The sequence below is a fragment of the Parasteatoda tepidariorum genome, chromosome 10, assembly GCF_043381705.1.
Source record: "Parasteatoda tepidariorum isolate YZ-2023 chromosome 10, CAS_Ptep_4.0, whole genome shotgun sequence".
NCBI classification, from domain to species: Eukaryota; Metazoa; Arthropoda; class Arachnida; order Araneae; family Theridiidae; genus Parasteatoda; species Parasteatoda tepidariorum.
Window position 1 is genome coordinate 81,802,295 of NC_092213.1, and position 7,025 is coordinate 81,809,319.

General features: G+C 37.1%; 1 protein-coding gene across 1 annotated transcript in view; it reads left to right on the forward strand.

The window, feature by feature from the left end:
• Positions 1–7,025, forward strand: part of LOC107454300 (karyopherin beta 3) — a gene marked incomplete at its 5' end in the record, with an annotated part of 65,365 nt that overhangs the window by 57,174 nt on the left and 1,166 nt on the right.

The window sequence follows — 7,025 nt, forward strand, 5'->3', positions numbered from 1 at the left end:
AAATCACCGATACCATAGTAACACAGGACAACTTAACTAGTGCCGTTGAGGCAGTAACATCTGTGATTATGCAAGCTGCTGAAGACAGTATTCCAAAGACTTCGAGTTCTCTTCCACGTCATCGTAAGCCTTGGTGGAATCCTGAGTGTTCCACTGCTTACAAGGAGCAGAAACGGTTTTGGAATGTTTTCCGTCGCTACCCCTCAATGACAAACCTTTTGGCTTTAAAACGAGCCAAAGCGTTTGCTCACAAGATCGGCCGCAATAGTTGGAGGGAGTCTTGGAAGCGATATGTGTCATCAGTAACTTCTATGACATCTCCCAGACAAGTCTGGTCGAGAGTAAAGAGAGCAAATGGCATATATCGCAATGTTCACTACCCTATATTTGTAAAGAACGGTACCACCTTCTCAAATCCAGCCGATATTTGCAACGTACTTGGAGAAACATTTGCTGCTGTTTCAAGTCCTGATAGCTATAATTTAGCTTTCCAAAATCATAAACGTAATGCTGAACGCCGCGATATCCATTTTCATTTCCGTATAATCACGATTTTACTTTTGCAGAATTACAGCGATCATTTTCAGCAGCTGCAAACACGAGCCCTGGATTAGATGGAGTTACGTACCACATGCTCCGCCATCTGGATGCTGCTTCTTTATCTAATATACTTATCCTTTTTAATAGAATTTGGAAGGAATACACGTACCCTTCAAATTGGCGAGAGGCTATTATAATACCTATTTTAAAACCAAACGAAGATTCGAAAGACCCAGTTAATTATCGCCCTATAGCGTTAACCAGCTGTCTCAGTGAAACACTTGAGCGCATGGTCAACGCCCGCCTTGTGTATTATTTGGAAAAGAACCATCATATTCCTGATTTCCAGAGCGGTTTTCGGAAGGGTAGGTCCGCGAGTGACTATATTATAGCTCTTGAGTCTCGAATTCGTAACGCTTTTGTCCGACGTAACCATTTTGTCTCTATTTTCTTTGATATTGAGAAGGCTTACGATCGGACATGGCGATACAGAGTCCTTACGACGCTTTACGATATGGGAGTTCGTGGTAATCTACCCATCTTCCTGAAGAACTTCCTGTTGAAACGGTATTTTAGGGTGAAATTAGGTACTACATTTTCCGACCTTTTTATTCAGGCTGAAGAGGTTCCTCAAAGCAGTGTTTTAAGCGTCATACTTTTCATTGTTCGTGTTTCGCTCATCTTACAAGTTTTACCACCTACCGTATTTGGTTCACTTTATGTTGATAACTTAAATGTGTCATGCGCAGGATCAGATATGCGCGTTATCGAACGTCAACTGCAGCTTGCTATTAATAGGATTTTTAGAATGGTGTGATCGAAACAGGCATACTCTCTCACCCAATAAATGTTCTTGTATACACTTTTGTCGGTTGCATAACATTCATCTTCATCCTGTAATCTCCATTAATAATATTGTCATACCAGTTGTGTCAGAAACAAAATTTTTAGGTGTAATTTTTGATGAAAAACTCACTTTCTTACCTCATATTCTACACTTGAGAAAACGATGTGAGAAAACCTTAAATATGTTGCGAGTACTTTCAAACACCTTATGGAGTGCGGATCATGTAGTTTTACTCCGTTTGTATCAAGCATTAATACTTTCATGCCTAGATTACGCTTGTGCAGTCTATGGAACGGCTTCTGCATCTAACTTAAAACGTCTAGATACGGTGCATCATACGGCATTACGCATATGTAGTGGAGCATTTCGTGACAGCCGAGATTCTCGCAGAATATCATATTTGTCATGTCAACAATAAAAGAGAAACGAAGTTTCTGAATAAATGAGTTTATTTAAAAACATTAGTAATAAAGAATGTCACAAACAGAGTGACGAAAAGAAAGAATACAAAATGATCTGCTTCAACAGAAGCTTAAATACAGATAACAGGTGACGTCATGATCCACGCAAGAACGACCAACAGCAAATGAAAATAAACTGGCCGATCCCCGCAGACCATGACGTCACCGACGCAAGTTGAATGCATGAGATCGACGACGGAAAATCGAACCTCATACCTTTTAACTTCTATTATTTGTCTAACATGCGGCCCCCTCTCATGCCTTCAACTTTTACAAAAAAACACACATATACANAACACAGGACAACTTAAATACTGCCGTTGAGGCAGTAACATCTGTGATTATGCAAGCTGCTGAAGACAGTATTCCAAAGACTTCGAGTTCTCTTCCTCGTCATCGTAAGCCTTGGTGGAGTCCAGAGTGTTGCACTGCTTACAAGGAGCAGAAACGGCTTTGGAATGTTTTCCGTCGCTACCCCTCAACGACAAACCTTTTGGCTTTCAAACGAGCCAAAGCGTTTGCTCGCAAGATCCGCCGCAATAGTCAGAGGGAGTCTTGGAAGCGATATGTGTCATCAGTAACATCTACGACATCTCCCAGACAAGTCTGGTCGAGAGTAAAGAGAGCAAATGGCATATATCGCGATGTTCATTACCCTATATTTGTAAAGAACGGTACCACCTTCTCAAATCCAGCCGATATTTGCAACATACTTGGAGAGACATTTGCTGCTGTTTCAAGTCCTGATAGCTATAATTTAGCTTTCCAAAATCATAAACGTAATGCTGAACGCCACGATATCCATTTTCATTTTCGTATAATCATGATTTTACTTTTGCAGAATTACAGCGATCATTATCAGCAGCTGCAAACACGAGCCCTGGATTAGATGGAATTACGTACCACATGCTCCTCCATCTGGATGCTGCTTCTTTATCTAATATACTTATCCTTTTTAATGGAATTTGGAAGGAATACGCGTACCTTTCAAATTGGCGAGAGGCTATTATAATACCTATTTTAAAACCAAACAAAGATTCAAAAGACCCAGTTAATTATCGCACTATAGCGTTAACCAGCTGTCTCGGTAAAACACTTGAGCGCATGGTCAACGCTCGCCTTGTGTATTATTTGTAGAAGAACCATCATATTCCTAATTTCCAGAGCGGTTTTCGGAAGGGTAGGTCCGCGATTGACAATATTATAGCTCTTGAGTCTCGAATTTGTAACGCTTTTGTCCGACGTAACCATTTTGTCTCTATCTTCTTTGATATTGAGAAGGCTTACGATCGGACATGGCGATACAGAGTCCTTAAGACGCTCTACGATATGGGACTTCGTGGTAATCTACCCATCTTCCTGAAGAACTTCCTGTTGAAACGGTATTTTAGGGTAAAATTAGGTACTACATTTTCCGACCTTTTTATTCAGGCTGAAGAGGTTCCTCAAAGCAGTGTTTTAAGCGTCATACTTTTCATTGTTCATGTTTCTCTCATCTTGCAAGTTTTACCTCCTTCCGTGTTTGGTTCACTTTATGTTGATAATTTAAATGTGTCATGCGCAGGATCAGATATGCGCGTTATCGAACGTCAACTGCAGCTTACTGTTAATAAGATTTTAGAATGGTGTGATCGAAACGGGCATACTCTCTCACCCAATAAATGTTCTTGTATACACTTTTGTCGGTTGCGTAACATTAATCTTCATCCTGTAATCTCCATTAATAATGTCATATCAGTTGTGTCAGAAACAAAATTTTTAGGTGTAATTTTTGATGAAAAACTCACCTTCTTACCTCATATTCTACACTTGAGAAAACCTTAAATATGTTGCGAGTACTTTCAAATACCTTATGGAGTGCGGATCGTGTAGTTTTACTCAGTTTGTATCAAGCATTAATACTTTCATGCCTAGATTACGCTTGTGCAGTCTATGGAACGGCTTCTGCATCTAACTTAAAACGTCTAGATACGGTGCATCATACGGCGTTACGCATATGTAGTGGAGCATTTCGCACTTCTCCTGTTGAGAGTTTGTATGCTGTGTGTCATCAACCCTCTCTTGATTTCAGACGCGTGAAGCTCTCTTTCGCAATTTACTTTTGCGTCATGTCATCTTCATCAAACCCTCTTCGATATGAGATTATTCCACTAAGTTTACAACGATTATATGATGCACGACTCTCATATATACCACCTTTTAACTCTCGCATGTGATCACTCTTTCAGACATTTGATTTTTGTGATATACCATCACAATTTGTAAATTATTTTCTCATCCAACCATGAACTATTTCATCATATTATCTTGATTGCTCATTTGTGTCATACAGTAAGTCTAATGTCTCACCTAGCATTTTTCAACCGCTGTTCACTTTCCATCATCATCAGTATATACCAGGGGTCCCCAACCTTTTTGTACCAAAGAGCAAATACCAGAATATCGGTCGAATGGCGGGCACCATTTATTTTTTCAAGATAAATTTATAGTTGGTAGACATAGGAAATAATACACACTGCATATAATGCACAAAAAATTTAATTTTAAAAATTAATTTAACATATGAATATAATTAGTATTAATATCCTTGTAAAATAAATTATTACCAAATTGCTTGCAAAACATACAAAGTATGAGTTCATATATGCAATTTGCGAGTGGTCAGCTATATTTTGCTTTGTGCTTATATCTGTGGGGAGGGCGATTTCTATTTTGGTTGTGTTTATCATCCATATTGAAAAAGCAAAATATATTGCATAACATTTTATGGGAAAATGGAAAACTGAAGTATTTTATCGTTGGGCACAAGCAACGGGCGCACCTAATCCGATCGAAGGGCGCCATGGTGCCCGCGGGCATAGGGTTGGGGACCCCTGGTATATACAATACATAGCAGCTTTTACAGATGGATCTAAGTTCCCTGGACATGTTGGTTGTGGGATTGTTGTGGCTGATATTACTTACAGCTACAACATTCCTGAAATTTGCTCTGTTTTTACAGCGGAAGCATTTGCTATCCTTTTAGCTTTAAGACTCATTTCTTCGCATTCGTCTAGAAAATTTTGTATATACTCGGTTAGTTTGATTGTTTTAAGACAGTTAGAACATATGAGAAACGAAGCTCATCCAATTTTTATTCAACATATATTGACTTCTCTATACGAGAAGGGTTTTAAAATTTTATTTTGCTGGATTCCCAGTCATGTAGGTATTAAAGGAAATGACAAAGCTGATTCTGCTGAACGATCTGCCTCTTCTCCGATAACATTCTGTCCCATTTTCTGATTTAAAAAACCACATTCGCAAACTTGTTCAGTTTATGGCAGCAACTTATTCGGACCTACAAGGCGAAAACAAATTACATTCTGTTAAACCTACTTGTGAGCCTTGACCTGCACTTCACATGCGCAGGGCAGATGTCAAACTCACCCGCTTGCGAGTAGGACATACTTGACTTACTCACCTTCATTTGCTATTTGGAGAACCTCCTCCCGAACGCAACAATTGCAACATTTTACTCACGATTCATCACATTTTAATACTTTGTCCATGTTTTAGCCAGCTTTGCCTCACCTTTTTTGGTAGCTCCATTTTATGCATAAAGGACTTGTTAGATGAAAACCATCATCGCTTTTCTTCGCACTATTGGTATTTTAAACAGTATATACGAGATTTATCATGCTAACCATTTTTATTAAGTTTTATCCGCGTATAAAAATACTTGCATTTACACTGTTTCAGAATTCTCATCATTTTTACTATACTTATTGATTGTGTAATTGTACTATATTCTACCTTTTAATATGTTTTTAAAACCGTGTGTCTGGCGCAGCATGTTCTCTCTGGACCTTGTGCATACCTGCCAACTTTTACGCATTTGGCGTAAAATTTTATTTTTATATTTAAAGTGGTAGTAAATATATACTATTTTTTCTTTCATAAATTAAATTTTTAGATGATTTTTATCACCACTATTCTTAAAAAAATTAAGCATATATATTAATATGCGTTACTATCATGGTAAGCAGCTTAAGCTTTTTCAAATACAACGTATTTTTTTTCTTTAAAATGAAATTTTTATTCCATTTTAATACCACTGGGAAAAATCATAATGGAAGGGATTAAAAGTTGGCAGGTATGCTTGTGCCATTAAATCTTACATTCAATTCAATCCATTTTGGCCTGCCGTCAATCATGTTACTTGTTTGATGAAATACTTGTGTGGCTACTGAGTTGGCTTCGTGAGATTCTTGCACTCTCATGTGCAACTCATGTAGAGTCTTCGAAAATTATTTTGTATTTTGTTAATGTATATAGAGCTTAAAAAATATTTTTTAAGTACTTTAAAGGTACTTATTTTTTGTTGAAAAATTGATTGTTAGCGTTTTTTTTTAACGCAGAAACGCAGGGTTGCCGCAGGCGACTAAAATGGAACTACTTTCGGCATGAGGTGGCTATGGAAAGAAAAAAGCAATTTAAGAGCAAGCTAAAAAAAAAGCAATTATTCACAAGAAAATGAGACTGTTTGGAGACTTTTCTGTTTGTCTAGCAATGATTTTTAGTGTAAATTGAGATAAAAACCCGCACCTCGCGGGAGCTTCTGAACGCACTGGTTTTTTTTTTCTCCCCTTAAAAACTTCTGAAAATTTTCAATTGCAAATTTGAGTCTTTACTTTTTAATTCGTTCAATCTGCACACATTCCATTGCAAGTCTATTTTGTTATGTAATAAACTTTTCAATGGTTATTGCTACGAAATTCCTGATGATTTTGAAAAACCACATTTTTAATGCAGTATTATGATGTGTGAATTTCAAATTAGAGTAATCACTTTTCACAATATATCCATGTATACATATATATATATATATATGTGTGTGTGTATGTATGTATATATATATATATAACTATGTATATATATATACAGTAGGGAACCGATTATCCGGAACGATCGGTACCATCACTATTCCGGATAACTGATTTTTCCGGTTTTCTGAATCGCTACAAAAAGCCGTTTTTTTATTGTTAAACCCAACTAAAAAAAGAAAAATTTTGGAAATAATCTTAAAAAGAACAAAACACGATGAAGTAATACACTAATAATTATTTCCAAAATGATGCTAGGGTAAACATCTTTCAAAAAAGAAAGAAAAATCCTAAAATCTTATGAGGAAAAAA